We start from the raw sequence: 23,906 nt of genomic DNA on the forward strand, positions 1-23,906 counted from the left end.
ACTTATTCCGTGTTTTTTTATGTGCTCATTATGTAAGACAGAAAAGATACATTATATTACTGCTTGAAAGAATTTGCCTTATAAAAGTTACCTTGTAATGATATGATTTTTGTTGCCACGACCATAGTCGACGAATAACACATTGACCAAGTATTTGTCAAATTACCCCTCAACTATATATTAGACACAATTATATTTGTCTTAAATTATTGTAACTTAGACTTCCATTCACTATCATTTTGGTGTAAAATAATACATCTTTCATCAAATTGAATTCTGTTTTTTTTCTCAATTTTAGTTACTTTCTGTTCATATAGCTTTTCAAGTTGTTGAAGTTGTTATACATCCTTGGCTTTTAAGTTTTTATTTTTGAGCATTCCATATGAAGGTAAATTCAAAATAACGCTTTGGACGAACACAGTGTCTTTTTCATTATTTAAACATGTAAAACAATTAACAAAGTACATATCATTTTACTGAAACATGAACAGACTAACCTTTTTTACACCATGCAACCTCACATAATGCCAGCGCTAGAAATAAAAATGTTCGTGTTAAAATCATTTTAACTTTCTATGACAAGCTTGCTTTTTCGTTCTGATTCTTGGAAGTAGAGATGCTTTCGGTTACAAACAAGTGCAAGATATGAAATCATTGTAATGTTTCCTGGCGACAGTTTGCTGTCAAATTTAAATGCATGGCGTTATTCTTTTTATCGATATCGTTTGACAGAGTTATTTCATTACCTCGTCAAGGATATTTATATATATATAGGTTTGAACGTTGTTTTCAATTTAGACTTGTTTATATGTATACATATAAACATAAACGTCCTTCACTCAGTTAGCTAGGTACATGTTTTTTTTTTAAAATAACAGGTATTTTAATTTTGAAAATAGAAAAATCTTAAAATCGCATTAATAAAAAATAAATATATTAAAAATACACCAAAATCATACATTTTTATTTAAACATATTTTAGTGTCCAAAAACATTGACAATGGGGTCAGACACAAGTTTTGCAATTTAGAAAATCATATTGTATGAATATTAGATAAATTTTAAGTTAACCCATTCCGTCATTTTCCGGCTCTCAAAGTCATGTGATCTAGGGGCATGTGTATTCCTGGTTTAAACCTGAATGTCGATTTCAGCAAGGAAAGTAGTTGCCTGGAGTAGGAGAAAACATATGGCTTTTCTTAGTTGCAACTGATAGAAACACACATATGTATTTGATATTCAAAACCGATTTCGGTTTCAGTCACTAGCTGTATTGTTTTAAAAATGTTTGGATAAACTGTGGTAATCAAAAGGATGATTTATGCAGAGCATTTTTTGTAGACAGAGTATGCAAAGTAAACTTATTGTATTTTGACAGAGCGTATTTTCAACTGTGGTATTCTTATCAGGAATACACTCAAATATCACCTCTTTTAACGCATTTAGACAACAACGCAGTATCAGTGCACGGTCCTAAATTAATTTTAGTTATTCGTTGTTATTCTGTGGTGAACATGTCGAAATGTACTATTATATTATTTATTTATGTATTTCTGTCTTGGGTGTTCTTGCATTTATTTGTACTGAATTCCCGTCATGTAATGTTGTCATTTTGGCGGTATATTTAACATTGCCATAAAGCGTGAGGTTTGGCTAGCCACTAAACCAGGTTCAACCCACCATTTTTAGCTCACCTGACCTGCAAGTGAGCTTTTCTCATCACTTTGCGTCCGTCGTCCGTCGTCCGTAAACTTTTACAAAAATCTTCTCCTCTGAAACTACTGGGTCAAATTTAACCAAACTTGGTCACAATCATCATTGGGGTATCTAGTTTAAAAAATGTGTCCGGTGATCCGGTCAACCAACCAAGATGGCCGCCATGGCTAAAAATAGAACATAGGGGTAAAATGTAGATTTTGGCTTATATCTCTGAAACCAAAGCATTTAGAGCAAATCTGACATGGGGTAAAATTGTTTATCAGGTCAAGATCTATCTGCCCTGAAATTTTCAGATGAATCTGACAACCCGTTGTTGGGTTGCTACCCCTGAATTGGTAATTTTAAGGAAATTTTGCCGTTTTTGGTTATTATCTTGAATATTATTATAGATAGAGATAAACTGTAAACAGCAATAATGTTCAGCAGAGTAAGATCTACAATTAAGTCAACTTGACCAAAATGGTCAGTTGACCCCTTAAGGAGTTATTGCCCTTTATAATTAATTTTTAACCATTTTTCGTAAATTTTTGTAATCTTTTACAAAAATCTTCTCCTCTGAAACTACTAAGACAAATTTAACCAAACTTGTCCACAATCATCATTAGGGTATATAGTTTAAAAAATGTGTCCGATGACCCCGCCCACGAACTAAGATGGCCGACATGGCTAAAAAATAGTACATAGGGTAAAATGCAGTTTTTGGCTCATATCTCTGAAACCAAAGCATTTAGAGCAAATCTGACATAGGGTAAAATTGTTTATCAGGTCAAGATCTATCTGCCCTGAAATTTTCAGACCAATCAGGCAAATCGTTGTTTGGTTGCTGCCCCTGAATTGGTAATTTTAATGAAATTTTGTCGTTTTTGGTTATTATCTTGAATATTATTATATATAGAGATAAACTGTAAACAGCAATAATGTTCAGCAAAGTAAGATCTACAATTAAGTCAACTTGACCAAAATGGTCAGTTGACCCCTTAAGGAGTTATTGCCCTTTATAGTCAATTTTTAACCATTTTTCGTAAATTTTTGTAATCTTTTACAAAAATCTTCTCTGATGAAACTACTAAGACAAATTTAACCAAACTTTTACACAATCATCATTAGGGTATATAGTTTAAAAAATGTGTCCGATGACCCCGCCCGCGAACCAAGATGGCCGACATGGCTAAAAATAGAACATAGGGGTAAAATGTAGATTTTGGCTTATATCTCTGAAACCAAAGCATTTAGAGTAAATCTGACATAGGGTAAAACTGATTATCAGGTCAAGATCTATCTGCCCTGAAATTTTCAGACCAATCAGGCAACACGTTGTTGGGTTGCTGCCCCTGAATTGGTAATTTTAAGAAAATTTTGCAGCTTTTGGTTATTATCTTGAATATTATTATAGATAGAGATAAACTGTAAACAGCAATAATGTACAGCAAAGTAAGATCTACAAATAAGTCAACATGACCAAAATTGTCAATTGACCCCTTAAGGAGTTATTGCCCTTTATAATCAATTTTTTACAATTTTTTCATAAATTTTGTAAATTTTTGTAAATTTTTACAAAATATTTTCCACTATAACTACTGGGCCAAGTTCATTATAGATAGAGATAATTGTAAGCAGCAAGAATGTTCAGTAAAGTAAGATCTACAAACGCATCACCATCACCAAAACACAATTTTGTCATGAATCCATCTTTGTCCTTTGTTTAATATGCACATATACCAAGGTGAGCGACACAGGCTCTTTAGAGCCTCTAGTTTATTTAAATGTCCTGTACCAAGTCAGGAATATGGCAGTTGTTATCTAATAGTTCGTTTCTATGTATGTTGTATTGTCGTTTGTTTTTTGTTGCACTTCATGATCAGTGTTCTGTTTTTCCTTGTTTTCCTCTTATAGTTGATTTGTTTCCCTCGGTTTTAGTTTGTAACCCGGATTTGTTTTCTCTCAATCGATTTAAGACTTTTGAACAGCGGTATACTACTGTTAACTTTATTTGATATTTGAAAGGGGTGAAATTTTTTCTAGCAGTCATTCATTTAAGTGGCAAATTCATGTTAAGGGTGTACAGGACATACATCAATAAAAATCATATGTTCATGTATGTAAATAAAAAGCAAATATTGACGTGAAAACATTTTAAGTCCCATGAAACATTCCACAAAAGACGAAAGGTCACTAGTATGACTATTAAATGTATATTCTTAACTTGCATGACTGTATAAATGACAATTCCTAAACTTACGTATGCAACACTAACAGTTTAACTATATTCAGATTAATTTCACTACCAGTCTAACAATATAGACAATCCCATTTCTCCCTGCTCCAAGTAAGGCTACATATCAGGACCATGTATTGTTCATTATTGTTTGGGTGTTAGTGGCTGGAGTTGATTTGTATAAATAAGTGGTTTATCAATGTGATCCTATATTGTGTATCATAACAATGTGACTACCTTATTTGAGTTGATTAGGACTAGATTGTAATTCCCATATTCTACTTAAAAATACCAGAAAAAAAATATTAAGATTTTCACACACATTTTCAATGTTAATGACCGTTAGTTTTAAATCTCACTGAAACAGGCAATGTACTTCAGGAACATTATGCCAATATTGTTGGGGGAAATCTCACCTTAATTGTATTTATCTATAATTTTTCTTTCCACCCTACTAGACTGTGTAGCATTTATTACACCTGAAAATTCCTTTCAGTGCAACTGTTTGTTAGTTTAATATGCGTCAAAATTTAAGTATCAGGTCCGGGTACACAGTTCTCGTCCTTTGATTTTCGTTGTCCATAGTCCATAGTCCATAGTGTGGACAGTGTGTCACTTGCCATTTTTTTAAAACCCCTTCCAAATTTATTTCTTCATGTTTTATGCCTCAAATAGCAAGTAGGGGATGAAATTACACTTTTAAAATTGTAAGTGATTTGGTCCAGCTAAAAAAGGTTAATATTTTGCATTTCGGAAGCTGTCAAAAGATTTCAAGACCCCCTTAACATAAAATTGTCCATATTTTGAATTAGAGCTGATTAAGTTTTGTATAATTTTGATATAATTTGTCCCAAAAGAAGTACAACACACTGTAAAAACATTATTGAGAAAGCGCTGATGAGATTTTTTTAATTTTCATTCATTGTCTAAAAAAATTGCACTACGAAATAAGTGTGCTCTCAGTTTGATAAAACAGTTTTTTCCAAAACAATTATGCTTGCAGATCGTTCTCATACATATAAATGTCATGGAGTAGTATTTGTAGAATTAGCTTGCTGATAATAAACTCATCATAGATACCAGGATTGACATTTTGTATTTGCGCCAGACGCGCGTTTCGTCTACAAAAGACTCATCAGTTACGCTCGAATAAAAAGTTAAAAAGGCCAAATGAAGTACGAACTTTGAAGATCATAGGACCAAAAAATTGCTAAAAGGTTTGCCAAATACGGCTAAGGTAATCTACTCTGAGGTAGAAAAACCTTAGTATTTCAAAAATTCAAAGTTTTGTAAAAATTAATTTATAATTATGACCATATCAATGATAATTCATGTCAACACAGTTTAACTGTATCACTATGTTTACTGTTACTCTTCTATAGAAAAGAGTGCCAAGTTCAAGCAAGTCATTAAATGACAATTCATATAAGTGCCATAGTTTGTAGTGATAAACTATGACAAATTTTCCAAATGTCGAACATATTTTGTAAGGTTAACAGTTCTCTTACTGGATTTTACCCTACCAGTGTTACCGTTGGCTTGAATTCTCATAGAAAAAAGTAACTAACAAAAATACCGAACTCCAAGGAAAATTTAAATCGGAAAGTTCCTTATCAAATGGCAAAATCAAAAGCTCAAACACATCAAACGAATGGATAACAACTGTCATATTCCTGACTTGGTACAGGCATTTTCATTATGTAGAAAATAGTGGATAGAGAAGTCTTTGAATCCATAATCAAAACTAATACAGCCGGTTTAAGATCAATTATATTTGTAATAGACTTAGTAATTTTTGGGGCCCTTTATAGCTGACTGTTCGGTGTGAGCCAAGGCTCCGTGTTGAAGACCGTACTTTGACCTATAATGGTTTACTTTTTTTAAATTTTGACTTGGATGGAGAGTTGTCTCATTGGCACTTATACCACATCTTCTTATATCTATTAGCTTTTGATTACCTTTAGTCGATTTATACAATGCAGTCAACAGGAAGAAGTTGTTATCTAATTGTGAGAAAATTATAATGAAACTATTACATATATTATACACATATCGAAAAGTCTTAAACCCTTTCAGAACTATTCCAAATTCAGTCATTGATTTCTTCCTTTTTCGTTCGGAGTTTGTTAATTTTTTTTTTTACCACGTACACATTAAGGCACCGGAAGTTTACCGATGTTTAAATCTCATAAATTAATCGAATAATACGAAACAAAAAAGGTAAAAAAAAACAAACAAAGGAATCGCATGAAGTCCAAACGAAGCGAGACCATGTGTGTCGACAGGGTAAGCGTCTCATGCTATGCATATATCACTCCCCATGAGTTATTTATTTTTAATGATGACGTTTGAATTCCATTGTCACAACCTTATGGTGTTTATATATCTCAACTTGTTCGATTGGCTCAAGGTTGTAATTACGTATTTGATTTTAACAAAAGAAATCTCAGTATAACTGAAAATTTTTACGCCAGGGTATTATCACAAACTTTTCAAAATTAACATTTAGAAACATCGGTACAAAGACATCATCATTCGTAAATATAAATTAACGACTTCTTAAACGTTAAGATATTTCATATCCAATCTTTTATGGTAATATTCTAAACAAAGCAATATAAAGTCGTCATACACCTCAAATACTTGCCATTCCTTTTAAAAAGCTTATTCATAAGGGATATAGTTACGATACTGTATTCAGGTATGAAAGATGGCATTTTTTGGAATTAATATTGATTCACTCATAGGGTCTTTGCATCGAAATTGAACACATTTATTCTATAAACAGTTGTTGGCATGATATGGGTTATTTTCGTCTCATATATTTTGAGATGGTATGATATTAAACCCCTAACGGGAGGGATTGTGCTTGAATTTCATATGATGGAGAAACAATCTTAACAGTAACTGCCATCTTGTTATTTAATTTATCATTGTCATTTTGCTTATAATATTCTATTACCTATTCTAATATCGGACTCGGATTTCTTTTAATCTGAGATCTACTGTGCGTATTGCTGTGTGTTTTTTTTTGTTCTACATTGGCTAAAGGTATAGGGGGTTGAGATCTCACAAAAAACATGTTTAACCCAACCGCATTTATGCGCCTATCCCAAACCAGGAGCCTCTGAACTTTGTAAGTCTAATATATTTTTTAGATTTTGGTTCATTTACATGTTTCGGAGTTTAGTGTGACGTCAATTTTCGCTGAACATATTTTTGATTAGGGTCAGCTGAGGCCCGTCTCAGGGTGCGGATTTTTGAAGAACCATTAGTGGTTTTAGGCTGGGTTTTTTTTCTTTGGTTAGATTGTTGTCTTGTCTCTTTGGCACATTCTCCGTTTCCATTTTAATCTGTTGTAATTCTTATACATGCGTCAGCGACCCTTTTTTTGTGTTTTTTTGTTATTCTATATCTGTAAACTTTGTCGAAATTATCAGTCTTTCAAGGCCAACATTGAAATGTTTTGACCAGCGCACATCTGACCGCATTTTTTCCAATGAAGACTAGGAAGTTCGACGTTATTCCAGATGAAAAAAAGTTTCCAAATATATAACAGCCAATAAAACTTCAATAACTCTTACTTTTCACAACTTGATGCCCTTTCAAATGCAGATTTTGGTCAATGTTCGTCTAAACGAAAGCAACCATAGGATCTCGATGAATATTGTTTGTCGAATGCATTAGATGACATTCCAACTGTTTATATATATAAAATATGAAGATGTGGTGTAATGGCCAATGAGACAAATTTCTACCAAACTTTAAATGAAGTTGATGTAAGCAATCATAGTTCATTGCACGGCATTCAACAATGAGAAAAACCTATACCGTATAGTCGGCTATAAAAGGCCTCGATATACAAAAAAAATGTGAAGGAAATAAAACGAGAAAACTAACTTCATAATTTATAACTAAACAATTAACGAAAATCAAATATGACAGGCATACCATTGTACTACAGGCTCCTTACTTTTAACAGGTACATAAATAATGCGGCGGTGTTATACATGTGAACCATCAACCCTCAGCCTAACCTGGGACACTGGTGTAACTGCACAACATGATAAAAAAACTGCACATATCAGTTGCAATTGGTTTCACTCAAAATTCGATACGAGGCACAAAAACATCTAACATAAAATAATACACATAAAGTACCGAAATAAGATTACTGATAGTTAATTTGAAGCCAATTACAACTAAAAGATAAATCATGTCCTTCAAGATTAAAGTATCAATCAGTACATGTCCAATGGATTTAGTAAAGACGTCATAGCAACACAAGAACTTGTGCAATGTCAAAAAAAGTAAACAGTATCGAGAGGATGTACGATCTCATGAGTTCTCATATGTGTGCATATTTAGATATATCTATTTAGTTATGCGTTGTTTTTTCACACACAAATTCAATGTTAGTACCGATAAAGCAATATTTTAAGATTTTACTACTGTTAATTTGATAACCTTTCCTTTAAGACTATTCTAAGGATCAATTAGTTTACTCGGATCGTGTCTAAATATAAGGGCTATTTAAGCAGCAGCTCCGTAAAAATTTAGATATATTTCGTTTTTTAAGAAGTTTTCGACAGGTACAACCAAACTTTCTTTAAAAATCTTTTATATCTATGAAAAAATTCTCTTCTTGTATTTTAACACCACTGTCTGAGTTTCAGCAGATGATTGACGTGCAAACATGTTAAACCATCCGCATTATGTACAAATGACCTCAAAGGATGACTGGGAAATACAGATATGGTCACTTTGGTCTTCTTCCGACCGGCAGTAAAACCCTTGCCAAGTTGTTCGCCCGTTTATATTTTTAGTTGTGCGGGATGTACAAGTACGCATCATCGTCTAGTTAGAATGGGAATGCTATATCTAATGCATCGTATAGAGAGAGTGCAACGCTCTCTGCACTTTTAGAACCCTTGCAACAACTCTATGAGGGGTCCGAAGTGGCCTGTTGCAAGGCAAAATTTGTGTCCCTATCCAAAATACCCTCATTTTATCTTTTACCCAAACTTCTCCGACGTAGTTCTGGACAACCGCCATTACAGAACCTACATATTGTATGTATTGTTAAATTGTGTTCATCCTGAACAAGTATAGAATATTTGCAAATGGACGTTAAGCAACTAATTAATAATGTACATGCATGAAATATATGCCATATGATGCTAGTAAAACAGCAGTTAATCATATTGCACATGCATCAGTCAATCTCTTAAGTCATTTCTATACTATATTTTAAGTTAAAAAATATATGCAGGTACCTGAGCTTCCTATTTTATTGTTAACATTCTTATCTTGCTGACAATTTTAAAAATGGCAAATGTTTGGAAAGTCAAACTGTTTGTGTTTCTAAATGCTTGTAGTTGCTAACTTTGGAAACATTTAAATTGTAATACACCAGAAATACTATCACACTTTACTTTCGAATGATAGTTTGTTCGGTCTAAACAATTGCTAGTCAGGCTAACAAAAATAAAGAATTACTGGATTTGTCGGGGATCTTGATATCCATCCCATAGCGAACAAAACCCATTATAATGTAAGGTTAATAGGATCGAGTCGTTGGTTCTTCAGATTGAAGCTGTTTTGTGTTATTTTTCATGAAGATAAGAGTGTAAAACACATAAGAAATCAAAATTTGAATAAAATTCATATGTGTGAGGAAATATTTAAATATTCTTATCATAATCAAATCAATTGGTATCACAGAAGTATTGCATGACCCTTGAATCTGCCTCTGAGATTCATGCCGAGAGACTGTGAACCATTGGTCTATGAATGCTGTCTACCATGTTTTGCTTTTTTTTTCATTTCTTTGGGTAGTATAGATAAGATCTCTTATTTCCTTATTTTTTAATTAGATCACGTATTTGTATCCTATACGGTCCTATAAGGTTTGGGATTTGCTGATTGTTCAATTTTGTTGGTAAACGTTTAGAAAAATGCTATCAAATTGGCAGTCGGACGCGTATATCTGTCGAGCAATTGTATATTTCTACCAATTTGCACTTTCATATAGATATTGGAACTTCTTACGTGTACAAAATACCTCCAAGAGTATTTCAACAATACAACGGATAATATATGTTGCTTTATGTATGTAATGGTGGTAAATTATTTTTTTAACATGTACGTAGGTTAAAAACATATGAAAGAATACTTTAATAGAACAAAATTCATTTGACAAATACAATATTGTCGCAACGAATCGTACAGTATAAAACAGAGTAACGATAACGAACAGCACACAATATGAAAACAAAACTTTGAAAACACGTTTAAACATGCATTTCTTTGTTCCTAGATAACACATAAACCTACGATCTTAATTAGTTTGTTAATTTTAAATATGATATTTTCAAAAATGTATGTTTTAAAAAATATGAGACACGAGAAACTTAAAAATTTGATCATTTAAAAATAGCAAGCATATTTTATCAGTGGCATGGTCGTGCGTTTTTTAATGTTTGCCTATAAAAATATCACATATTTGAAAAACCTTGCAGTAAGTACTGATTACTAGGGCAAAGAATATATTCGAGCAAAATATCCGAAGAATAAATATTGGACTTTCTTTAAAATTGTAAATTCTTCACTGTCTAAACTCAGTAGTACACGTGTGTTCGATTCGAACGCGTCAACGTCCGGATTCATTTTTCTCTAATTCTTACACGATTAATCCTTTTCCTGACAAGTTGATTATTTTTATTTAATCAACGTGTGGTTCGTTTGATCTCAATTCTTCATTGGTCAAAATTCGATTATGACGTCGAATATTCTTGCTTTCCTCTGAATTTCTTATTGTGACGGCATGAAAAAAGGCGACCATGCCTGATGACGTCACATAAAAAGAACACATCTTTTTGCAGATCATTTGAAAAGAAGGTTTACGTTTGCCTGCATATTGCTTAAAAACCATTAGAGAAACAGATTCCACCACCAAATCTCGTGTAATACGATATTTATCCACTCTCGAGGCTCTCGACAGTTAAATTTTAAGTATTTAAAACGCTCGGCTAGCCTTGCGTTTTAAATTTGAAAATTTAACTGTCTCGAGTGGATAAATATCGTATCACACTCGATGTTGTGTAGAATCTATATGTATCGGGGTTTCACGGGGTGATAAATACGCAGCAATATTTGAAATAACGTAACCATCGTCCACTTTGAATATAATTAAAATCGAAGAGCCATTCATTTGGGATATATAGTTACGCAGCCTTAGTTGTAATACTTACCCTTTGGCAACTTTGTAATTTTAGAAATATACTAACCCGAATAATCCAGTCGTTATATTACGATCACTCCATTAACGCCTGAATGCACTTACAGTCAAAACGCGTCATCCGGAAATTAAGGTAACGAGCTGCATCATGGGATCAATATATCCTGACGTATGGCGCGAAATAGAGGAGGTGTTTAAAATTGTTTGTAAACATGTGCAATGGAGCAAGAAACGTGTTTTCATTATACACACGTGTTTGATCTGAAGAATTTAGCGAAGGAATACAGACGGAATATTCATAAGATTCACGGTGAAATCAATAAATTAGAAATTTTGAAGTCAGTTTACGGTGGTGTTGAACTGCATAATTTCAGTGGTTTTGAACAAGAGTGTTTTGTTTGCAGTAAGTGCTATAATGTCATTCAGGGTATATACCACTAGTAGCAAGATTTAAGTCTGAAACGGTCATTTTGGTCTGATCAAGTCTTAATCGCCTTGATTTACTGCTAGGGAAAAACGTTAAGACCTGTTTAGACTTTCAGACTCTGTTCCGATATATCGTGTTCAGTCAGATCAGTCGGGTCAAGATAAACAAGACAGATTCTTCTAGCGTTCAAATAAGACTTGATTAGATCACGTTCAGATAAAATAAGACCAAAGGTAAAACATCTGTTTAGTTGCTGTAAGATCGTGTTCAGTCGTGTTAAGATTTTAAATATTTTAAATAAAACGAGCGACACTTTATCTGTGTTTATCAGGGGTTACTCCCCTTTATGAAGAAAATCGGCATAGCTTGGAGGATATTCTTTTGTGGTCTTTTAATGTAATACTGTATATCTATTTCATTAAATAACGTATGCAAACGTACAATTCATTTTTCGCGATAGAACTTTTAACATTTAATTGGTTATATAAGAAAAGATTAATTGTTGTAACCGGGAAATGTGTTAGTCATTAAAACTTTGCAGTCGTGCTTTCTGACATAAAGTAGTCCTGTATTTATTCATTCCGCCCGTAAAGATATAATGACAAGTAATATATCCCAAAGATGTTCTGAAATTTTCTTAAACATTTTTTTGTTTCTAATGTATAACTATATTTCTGATCCATATAGAATTTGTCAAAAAAAATATATTCTTAGTATCTAATTTACTTTATATTTTTAAATATTATACAGATGACATTTGCTTGGTGAAAGTTATTTACATTTTAATTAACGGATTATCTAAGCAGTCAACCGAAACGGGTTGTCATAAACTATCTAAATAATTACCCGTGCAACGCTTATGATGTTTTATCCATGGACGTAAAATGAATAAAGTTCCATGTTTTATCTTATATAAGGATTTACCGGGTAAAATTATTACACTGACAAATAAAACATTATTTTTTTCAAAAAAATGCAACATGAATAAAGAATATTTTAAGAATTTAATTGACAGTTTATATTTACCATTAGGTGCCTATAAAGACCGATGTCGATACCTCTCTTGATTTTTTTTTTATCATCAAGTTTTTTTTTTAGGAAGAACTAATACAAGAATAAATCATATAATAGAAAAATATCAAACAACATAAAAGTTAAGAAACGATTGATAAAATCTTGTGTACGGTTTATATTTCTGTTTCGTATCAGATTTTTTTTTTATAACACCAGCGTTACTTCTCATTTAAAAAACAGTGAGATGCTTACTTGCTTTTTCTTGCTTTCTTATACATGCGTCAGCGACCCTTTTTTTGTGTTTTTTTGTTATTTTATATCTATAAACTTTGTCGAAATTATCAGTCTTTCAAGGCCAACATTGAAATGTTTTGACCAGCGCACATCTGACCGCATTTTTTCTAATGAAGACTAGGAAGTTCGACGTTATTCCAGATGAAAAAAAGTTTCCAAATATATAACAGCCAATAAAACTTCAATAACTCTTACTTTTCACAACTTGATGCCCTTTCAAATGCAGATTTTGGTCAATGTTCGTCTAAACGAAAGCAACCATAGGATCTCGATGAATATTGTTTGTCGAATGCATTAGATGACATTCCAACTGTTTATATATATAAAATATGAAGATGTGGTGTAATGGCCAATGAGACAAATTTCTACCAAACTTTAAATGAAGTTGATGTAAGCAATCATAGTCCATTGCACGGCATTCAACAATGAGAAAAACCTATACCGTATAGTCGGCTATAAAAGGCCTCGATATACAAAAAAATGTGAAGGAAATAAAACGAGAAAACTAACGTCATAATTTATAACTAAACAATTAACGAAAATCAAATATGACAGGCATACCATTGTACTACAGGCTCCTTACTTTTAACAGGTACATAAATAATGCGGCGGTGTTATACATGTGAACCATCAACCCTCAGCCTAACCTGGGACACTGGTGTAACTGCACAACATGATAAAAAAACTGCACATATCAGTTGCAATTGGTTTCACTCAAAATTCGATACGAGGCACAAAAACATCTAACATAAAATAATACACATAAAGTACCGAAATAAGATTACTGATAGTTAATTTGAAGCCAATTACAACTAAAAGATAAATCATGTCCTTCAAGATTAAAGTATCAATCAGTACATGTCCAATGGATTTAGTAAAGACGTCATAGCAACACAAGAACTTGTGTAATGTCAAAAAAAGTAAACAGTATCGAGAGGATGTACGATCTCATGAGTTCTCATATGTGTGCATATTTAGATATATCTATTTAGTTATGCGTTGTTTTTTCACACACAAATTCAATGTTAGTACCGATAAAGCAATATTTTAAAATTTTACTACTGTTAATTTGATAACCTTTCCTTTAAGACTATTCTAAGGATCAATTAGTTTACTCGGATCGTGTCTAAATATAAGGGCTATTTAAGCAGCAGCTCCGTAAAAATTTAGATATATTTCGTTTTTTAAGAAGTTTTCGACAGGTACAACCAAACTTTCTTTAAAAATCTTTTATATCTATGAAAAAATTCTCTTCTTGTATTTTAACACCACTGTCTGAGTTTCAGCAGATGATTGACGTGCAAACATGTTAAACCATCCGCATTATGTACAAATGACCCCAAAGGATGACTGGGAAATACAGATATGGTCACTTTGGTCTTCTTCCGACCGGCAGTAAAACCCTCGCCAAGTTGTTCGCCCGTTTATATTTTTAGTTGTGCGGGATGTACAAGTACGCATCATCGTCTAGTTAGAATGGGAATGCTATATCTAATGCATCGTATAGAGAGAGTGCAACGCTCTCTGCACTGTTAGAACCCTTGCAACAACTCTATGAGGGGTCCGAAGTGGCCTGTTGCAAGGCAAAATTTGTGTCCCTATCCAAAATACCCTCATTTTATCTTTTACCCAAACTTCTCCGACGTAGTTCTGGACAACCGCCATTACAGAACCTACATATTGTATGTATTGTTAAATTGTGTTCATCCTGAACAAGTATAGAATATTTGCAAATGGACGTTAAGCAACTAATTAATAATGTACATGCATGAAATATATGCCATATGATGCTAGTAAAACAGCAGTTAATCATATTGCACATGCATCAGTCAATCTCTTAAGTCATTTCTATACTATATTTTAAGTTAAAAAATATATGCAGGTACCTGAGCTTCCTATTTTATTGTTAACATTCTTATCTTGCTGACAATTTTAAAAATGGCAAATGTTTGGAAAGTCAAACTGTTTGTGTTTCTAAATGCTTGTAGTTGCTAACTTTGGAAACATTTAAATTGTAATACACCAGAAATACTATCACACTTTACTTTCGAATGATAGTTTATTCGGTCTAAACAATTGCTAGTCAGGCTAACAAAAATAAAGAATTACTGGATTTGTCGGGGATCTTGATATCCATCCCATAGCGAACAAAACCCATTATAATGTAAGGTTAATAGGATCGAGTCGTTGGTTCTTCAGATTGAAGCTGTTTTGTGTTATTTTTCATGAAGATAAGAGTGTAAAACACATAAGAAATCAAAATTTGAATAAAATTCATATGTGTGAGGAAATATTTAAATATTCTTATCATAATCAAATCAATTGGTATCACAGAAGTATTGCATGACCCTTGAATCTGCCTCTGAGATTCATGCCGAGAGACTGTGAACCATTGGTCTATGAATGCTGTCTACCATGTTTTGCTTTTTTTTTCATTTCTTTGGGTAGTATAGATAAGATCTCTTATTTCCTTATTTTTTAATTAGATCACGTATTTGTATCCTATACGGTCCTATAAGGTTTGGGATTTGCTGATTGTTCAATTTTGTTGGTAAACGTTTAGAAAAATGCTATCAAATTGGCAGTCGGACGCGTATATCTGTCGAGCAATTGTATATTTCTACCAATTTGCACTTTCATATAGATATTGGAACTTCTTACGTGTACAAAATACCTCCAAGAGTATTTCAACAATACAACGGATAATATATGTTGCTTTATGTATGTAATGGTGGTAAATTATTTTTTTAACATGTACGTAGGTTAAAAACATATGAAAAAATACTTTAATAGAACAAAATTCATTTGACAAATACAATATTGTCGCAACGAATCGTACAGTATAAAACAGAGTAACGATAACGAACAGCACACAATATGAAAACAAAACTTTGAAAACACGTTTAAACATGCATTTCTTTGTTCCTAGATAACACATAAACCTACGATCTTAATTAGTTTGTTAATTTTAAATATGATATTTTCAAAAATGTATGTTTTAAAAAATATGAGACACGAGAAACTTAAAAATTTGATCATTTAAAAATAGCAAGCATATTTTATCAGTGGCATGGTCGTGCGTTTTTTAATGTTTGCCTATAAAAATATCACATATTTGAAAAACCTTGCAGTAAGTACTGATTACTACGGCAAAGAATATATTCGAGCAAAATATCCGAAGAATAAATATTGGACTTTCTTTAAAATTGTAAATTCTTCACTGTCTAAACTCAGTAGTACACGTGTGTTCGATTCGAACGCGTCAACGTCCGGATTCATTTTTTTCTAATTCTTACACGATTAATCCTTTTCCTGACAAGTTGATTATTTTTATTTAATCAACGTGTGGTTCGTTTGATCTCAATTCTTCATTGGTCAAAATTCGATTATGACGTCGAATATTCTTGCTTTCTTTTGAATTTCTTATTGTGACGGCATGAAAAAAGGCGACCATGCCTGATGACGTCACATAAAAAGAACACATCTTTTTGCAGATCATTTGAAAAGAAGGTTTACGTTTGCCTGCATATTGCTTAAAAACCATTAGAGAAACAGATTCCACCACCAAATCTCGTGTAATACGATATTTATCCACTCTCGAGGCTCTCGACAGTTAAATTTTAAGTATTTAAAACGCTCGGCGAGCCTTGCATTTTAAATTTGAAAATTTAACTGTCTCGAGTGGATAAATATCGTATCACACTCGATGTTGTGTAGAATCTATATGTATCGGGGTTTCACGGGATGATAAATACGCAGCAATATTTGAAATAACGTAACCATCGTCCACTTTGAATATAATTAAAATCGAAGAGCCATTCATTTGGGATATATAGTTACGCAGCCTTAGTTGTAATACTTACCCTTTGGCAACTTTGTAATTTTAGAAATATACTAACCCGAATAATCCAGTCGTTATATTACGATCACTCCATTAACGCCTGAATGCACTTACAGTCAAAACGCGTCATCCGGAAATTAAGGTAACGAGCTGCATCATGGGATCAATATATCCTGACGTATGGCGCGAAATAGAGGAGGTGTTTAAAATTGTTTGTAAACATGTGCAATGGAGCAAGAAACGTGTTTTCATTATACACACGTGTTTGATCTGAAGAATTTAGCGAAGGAATACAGACGGAATATTCATAAGATTCACGGTGAAATCAATAAATTAGAAATTTTGAAGTCAGTTTACGGTGGTGTTGAACTGCATAATTTCAGTGGTTTTGAACAAGAGTGTTTTGTTTGCAGTAAGTGCTATAATGTCATTCAGGGTATATACAGGAGTCAGAAGAAACTTTCTACTTTGACAGACTCTTTGAAAAGTGTAACATCTACAAAATTTTCTTCGTTGAATCCAGAAAACACAACTATGGTAACGCCATGTATCAAATCATGTTCACTTGCACATGAAAAACAATCTCCAACCAAGAAAAGATCGAGGGAGTGTTTGACTCCAGTGAAGTCGGGATACACGCCCCATGGAAAGAAACAATTGGCAGCATCATGTCAAACTCCAAAAGCAAGGAGAAGGAGATTAAATTTCAAGAAAACTCCACGACAGACCCCTAAATCTATTAGAAAATCTCCTGCAATTCCAGATAGTCCAGGTCCAAAAGTGAAGGTTAGTCATTTTATATTAAGATTGAACCATATTCTACATGGTATTAAAGTTAATGTGTTATCAAATAGTAAAAATGTGTACTTGTTAAGTTTAATACAGTGCGAAACTTTTGTGCACATGCAATACGCACATATACTCAAGGATTTGTATAGTGAGACAAATCCTTGATATACTGATACAGCAAATGCAACCAGTCAACTACATCTCATCTGAGGTCAGGGTTTTAGTTACCATGTCCTGATAGGTCAAATAATATATGACATTTAAAATTGGAATTTTAGTGATAAACTGTATGTCCTCTATTAACATGACCTCACATGAACAGCTATATAACACTTCCTAATTGTATACATCAGTGGCGGATTTACAGGGGGCACAGGAGGTACTAGCTAGATATCGTTAAATCCAAAAATGCGCTTCGGAAGCATGAAATTATGTAACATGATGTTTTCATTTTTTAACTCTTCTTTTCTAATGTATATCTACATTTGTACGCAGTCTCTGTTGTAAATACTTAATTTGTGTTAACTTTTTAAAATATTTGAATTATACAAAAGTATATCGGTTTTATTTTGTATTATTTTCAAGATTGTCTTTAGTTATATCGGAATACATTGACATTGATTTATTATACACCATACTGATGAAGGATTGCTGTTATTAAGTTTTTTAATACTTGTATCTAATGTTTCCTTTTTTAGCACACCTGACCCGAAGGGCCAAGTGAGCTTTTCTCATTACTTGGCGTCCGTCGTCCGTCGTCGTTAACTTTTACAAAAATCTTTTCCTCTGAAACTACTAGGCCAAATTTAACCAAAGTTAGCAACAATCATCATTTAGGTATCTAGTTTAAAAAATGTGTCCGATGATCCCGCCTGCCGACCAAGATGGCCGACATGACTAAAAATAGGACATAGAGGTAAAGTGCAGTTTTTGGCTTATATCTTTGAAACTAAAGCATTTACAGCAATTCCGACATGAAGTCAAAATGTTTATCAGGTTGAGATCTATCCGCCCTGAAATTTTCAGACGAATCAAACAACCCGTTTTTGGGTTGCTGCCCGAGAATTGGTAATTTTAAGGAAATTTTGTAGTTTCTGGTTATTATCTTGAATATTATTAAAGATAGAAATAAACTGTAAACAGCAATAATGTTTTGCAAAGTAAGATCTACTAATAAGTCAACATGACCAAAATTGTCAATCGACCATTAAGGAGTCTAGTTTAAAAAATGTGTCCAATAATCCCGCACGCAAACCAACATGGCTAAAAAAAGAACATAGGGGTAAAATGCAGTTTTTGGTTTATATCTCTGAAACTAATGCATTTTTAGAAAATCTGACATCTGGTATAAATGTTCATCAGGTTGAGATTTATCTGCCCTGAAATTTTCAGACGAATCTGACAGCCTGTTGATTGGTTGCTGCCCTGAAATTAGTAATTTTAAGGAAATTTTGCAGTTTTTGGTTATTATCATACATATTATTATAGTATCTAATAATCTATAGTATCTGATACTATTAATTATGATTTTAACCTTATTTCACATGATTTCCAAAACAATAGTAAATACAGGTGAGCGACACAGGCTCTTGAGAGCCTCTAGGCTCTAGTTTAATGTTGGTGTTGTTTTATACACTTTTTTAGGCGTATATATATATTATTCTATTGTGTACAGTATCGTTTTAATTATTTTAACGATCCAGCGCCCTCGTAAGAAGTTCTTTGATTAGTATATACTATTCAAAACCACTTGATATCAACTGAAGTGGATGTAAGCACCTGTGCGACTTTTAAAGATGAGCAAAATACGTTCCGACTATATAAGCTATATAAGGCTCCAATTTGACGAAAGGTCACTACTGTTACTTTAAATGTTCACACGATTGTTATTTACATATTTTTCCATGACGCGTACGTCAGATCTGTTTACATTTAAAGGTCTCTTTAATATTGAGGCCAACATACTCATTCAAGCATATTTCCGGCTAGTATAGATTTTTACTTTCGATATCAATTTTCTGAAATTCAGAGCTGTCTTCTTCCGACAATTATTCCGGTTAAGTTGTGAAATATTATCATAACGAGTTACGACATTTGTGTTTTCTTCATAAGTAGTCGTGATGGACTCGAACGTTCAGAGTAAAATAGAAAGCGCGGTGAAATCTCAAAAAGTTGAGGGTCTTCTTGAGTTGTGTACAAATCCTTCACACAAAGATGCAGTTTTGAAATATAAGGACTTCAAAGGGAGGAAATTAATTCATTTTACGGCTGCTTTCGGTTCCCTAGGATTATTGAAATCTTTAGTTGGCTTGGGTGCAGATCTGAAATCTACAACAAAAGGCTTTGACAATGGTCAAACTATATTACACATAGCCTGTGAAAACGGTAAGTCGGATATTGTAGATTACATACTGCAGACTGTGCTAGACATCTCATTCACAAACACTTTAACAAAGGACTTCTCCGGGAAAAATTATAAAAGTGCATTCTATTATGCAGCAAAGTCAGGATGTGAAAACATAGTACGACGTTTAAAAACTGCTGGATTGAACATAAATGAACTTTTCCCTAATAACAAAACTGCACTATATACCTTGATCATAGAAAATGAATATGCAGGAGCTGAGATTTTGTGTCGATGCGGAGCCAATCCAAACATAGGAATTGTGGGTAGAGGATTGCAATCTATTCATTATCTGGCCGAACGAAAAGGGGGCATCAAATTTCTACGGTTAATTCTGAAGTACGGAGCAAATGTCAATGAACCATGGGGTAGAAAACCGTACGCCCAACAGCCTCTTTTCATTGCATTGAAACAAGGCATGAAAAGAAATGCACAAATACTTTTAGAGGCTGGAGCCAATGTGACATTTCGTGGAAAAACAACTGACAAAGAAATTGGATGGATAGGATGCTTTTGTTTTGCAGCTATGAAATGTCCATCCCTGATTCCAGATTTTTTGAAGAACAGAGCAGACCCAAATGAAATTCACGAAAAAAGCGGTAATTCTGTATTGATTTTTGCGATGGACAGTCATGCCCGTAAAGATGACGTAATAGCATTGATCAAGGCTGGAGCAAATAAAGGAAAACACGGTAAAACGGCTATACAATGCTGTAAATCATACGGTAAGTGTAACCAGTGTAATCCTTCCACCAGTGTATTTTTCGAGAGAACAGTTTACACCAGTGTATAATTTACAGAGGAACTAATACACTAGGTTTAGGTTACTTTTTTTTGCTTAGTGTACATTATTCTTTGTTAAGTTGTGAATTTAAATCACCCTTTCAAGGTTTTTTGTTTAGAGGGGGAATAAATAAATTGAACATGGACTTTTTTGAAAATTAAAAAAATATCAAGATCAGCATGTCAAATTAATTGTCCGTGTGGAGATTTCACTGAGACAGACATAAACCTTTGTAAAATTATGAGCAGTTACTATTGACCATCTTCGCTAGCCAAGGGTAACGATCCAGTCCCCATTTCTCCACCCTGAGCGGATTTAAATAGTATTTCGGAGATGCGAGATATTGATTTCTATTCGTTGCAGTTGTAACTGCCTGCATACAATGAAATATCACCTTTAAGATGATCACGTGTAAATGTAAAAATGTAAGTAAACAATTGCCACGTGCAGATTGTGCAATAATACTTTACCAATAAATATCAAAATCAGCATGTCAAATTAATTGTCCTTGTGGAGATTTCACTGAGACCGAAATAAAACTTTGTATAATTATGAGCAGTTACTGTTGACCATCTTCGCTAGCCAAGGGTTACTATCCAGTCCCCATCTATCCACCCTGAGTGGATTAAGATAGTATTTCGGAGACACGAGGTATTGATTTCTATTGGTTGCAGTTGTAACTAACTGCATACAATGAAACATCACCTTTAAGATGATCACGTGTAAATGTAAAAGTGTAAGTAATTGCCCCGTGTTGATTGTGCAACAATACTTTACCCCTACATTTTATTTTCTTCAGTTCTTGCTTCACGAAATTTGTAAATACTAGAAGCAACCATTTTTACACCTCTACATTGAAGAGAGTTCAAGTGCTGCCAAGAATGATGAAGTCGGAATGGGCGTGACTTTTTTCTTCCGGTAAATGCTTAATCTGCCATGGGTTGAGAGACGGGGACTGGATCATAATCCTTGGCTAGCGAAGATGCTATTGACATACGTTGTCTTTATTTTGAAAACTGTGCAACTGTAATATTAAGTATCTACCTGTCTAAAAACAAAATGGCATGAAATGGCCACTTTCTGACCCTTGAAATCAATTCGACAATCAAAAGTAATATAGATGTGGGTTTGGATTGGGTTTACACAATAGAAAATTTTTTTTTGAAAAAATAAGGAAATGGGATAATGAGAAAAAAAAGAATAGCGAATAATGGGATGTTAAAGTTAAAAGAATAACTGCAAAAAAGGTTTAGGTCAATGCAGTACTAATAAAAAAGCGAACGATGTACAGAGCAAAAACATTGTCTAGTTACTGCAGAAGAAGAAAAGTAAATTACTTTATCCTGCAATCAGGCATCCATTGTCCAAATAACAGGTACACAAATAAATTTTTGCTTTATTTGTACTTGTACAAATAAAGTCTCCTGTTACCCAGCTTCCATGTTGAGCGAGCGGTAATGTGGCTATTTCTTTTTACGTACAAGTTCATTTTGGTATCCTGTTCGCGGTCCGCGTTTTAAACTATGTCGAGCCTCGCTTTTCGTCCTGTTTCTAAAGCTCATACAAATAAATTTTATATTTTCCGACAATGTACATATATTGTATATTGCCCATGTTGCTTGACTTCGAATGTTTTAAAAAAAAATTCAAATATCTAAGTTCTAACATACACCAAAAATGAATGATTGATGCATCGATGAATCCATCGTTTTAGAGGTAAAGATATGTTCCTTTGTGTTCATATTGTCATATATATTATGCTGCATTTTTCTTGTCTATATTATTTATACCCGAATAAAGTCAACAACATCTTCAATTTGAGTGTTCTTGACTTTAAGCTATACATTTGTACAAGAAAATAAACTTTTATGAATATTTTAGGCCAGCTGTGTTTATTCCTCAAAGCAGGTATATCTGTTAATACAATCGAAGAACAACATAAGGTGTCAACACTAGGACTACTGCTTAACAGTACTACAAAAGCTACTTCTTCAAAAATAACACAGATCGCTACAGAATTATTATCAGCAGGAGCCAATCCAAACATGGTACAGCAGGGAGAAGATTCACCTTTGATTATAGCTGTTAGAAAAAAAATGCGTGATGTAGTAGACATACTTCTAAAGCACAAAGCCAACGTTAACCACCTTGGGAAGAACGGGTACGCTGCTATTCACGTTTGTTGTGAAAATGGTATGTTAGTCAATGTTTAAAAAAGTGAACGTTTTGATTTGTTTTTCAATTTGAAAATATGACCAATAGATATAAGTATCAGTTTTCTAAGTTGACTCAACATACTTGGGCTACGATGTCAATAATTGATTAGATCTAGACAATGGCCAGAATGTATGAGGAATACTCATTAATATATACATTTGTATATATATATATATATATATATAAGGAAGTCTATAAAAAGGACCAACCAGCAAATTTACTATGTACCGGATCGTCTAGAATAGATGATACTGTGCAGATAAGGAAAAAATATATATAAGTCTAGAGATTTGCACAACGATACTAATATAAGATGGTATTATATATATAAAATGACTGAATAATAGCCAACGATAAATATTACGGGGCGATGGATCATAAAATTATGATACAGTACACTACAAAATATAATATATAACAAGTCTAAAAGGGTACACCATTACCAAAAAATAATTAAATCATGAACAAATTTTAGATATTTCGGATAAGTAATATCCTTCATCAGTAAGATGTAATATGAATCTTATCTTGACATGTGGTAGTCAAACTGAAATAAAAATCTTGAAAGCTATACAAATTATCAATAATCAATACGCCGGTAATTTTTTCAATATTGATGTTCGGGAGAAGAAATAAATTTCTTAAAACTGTAAGAGTCCAAAACGGAAGCCTGAGTAACTGGAAACAAGTGATGGTAGAGAAAAATGAGTGACACATTCTATGTTTTTTTATTTATGCCCTCTGGGGAAACTGTCCTAAGTTTTCTTATCCAAACCCTTTCCCGAGCAAGTCTGTCGGCCCTTGACCAACCCTCGTTGTAGTCTATGATAGTGATGGTAAGGTTTTTGAGATCAGCTTGGGCGTGCCCACGTGATCTCAAATGACGACTTACGGGGAGGTCGGGCTTGCAGGTGTAGTCACTTCGATGACCATTCATGCGTTTGTTGAATGGCTGTTCTGTC

General features: G+C 33.3%; 1 long non-coding RNA gene across 1 annotated transcript; it reads left to right on the top strand.

Moving 5' to 3' along the window:
• The first annotated feature begins 1,700 nt into the window (after positions 1–1,700).
• LOC127704245 (uncharacterized) lies at positions 1,701–2,750 on the top strand. Its single transcript, XR_007983198.1, has 2 exons — positions 1,701–1,965; positions 2,467–2,750. It is a non-coding gene; the product is annotated as an uncharacterized LOC127704245 (long non-coding RNA).
• Positions 2,751–23,906: the final 21,156 nt, after the last annotated feature.

This window comes from Mytilus californianus, unplaced genomic scaffold, assembly GCF_021869535.1.
Source record: "Mytilus californianus isolate M0D057914Y unplaced genomic scaffold, xbMytCali1.0.p SCAF_6, whole genome shotgun sequence".
Taxonomy (NCBI): Eukaryota; Metazoa; Mollusca; class Bivalvia; order Mytilida; family Mytilidae; genus Mytilus; species Mytilus californianus.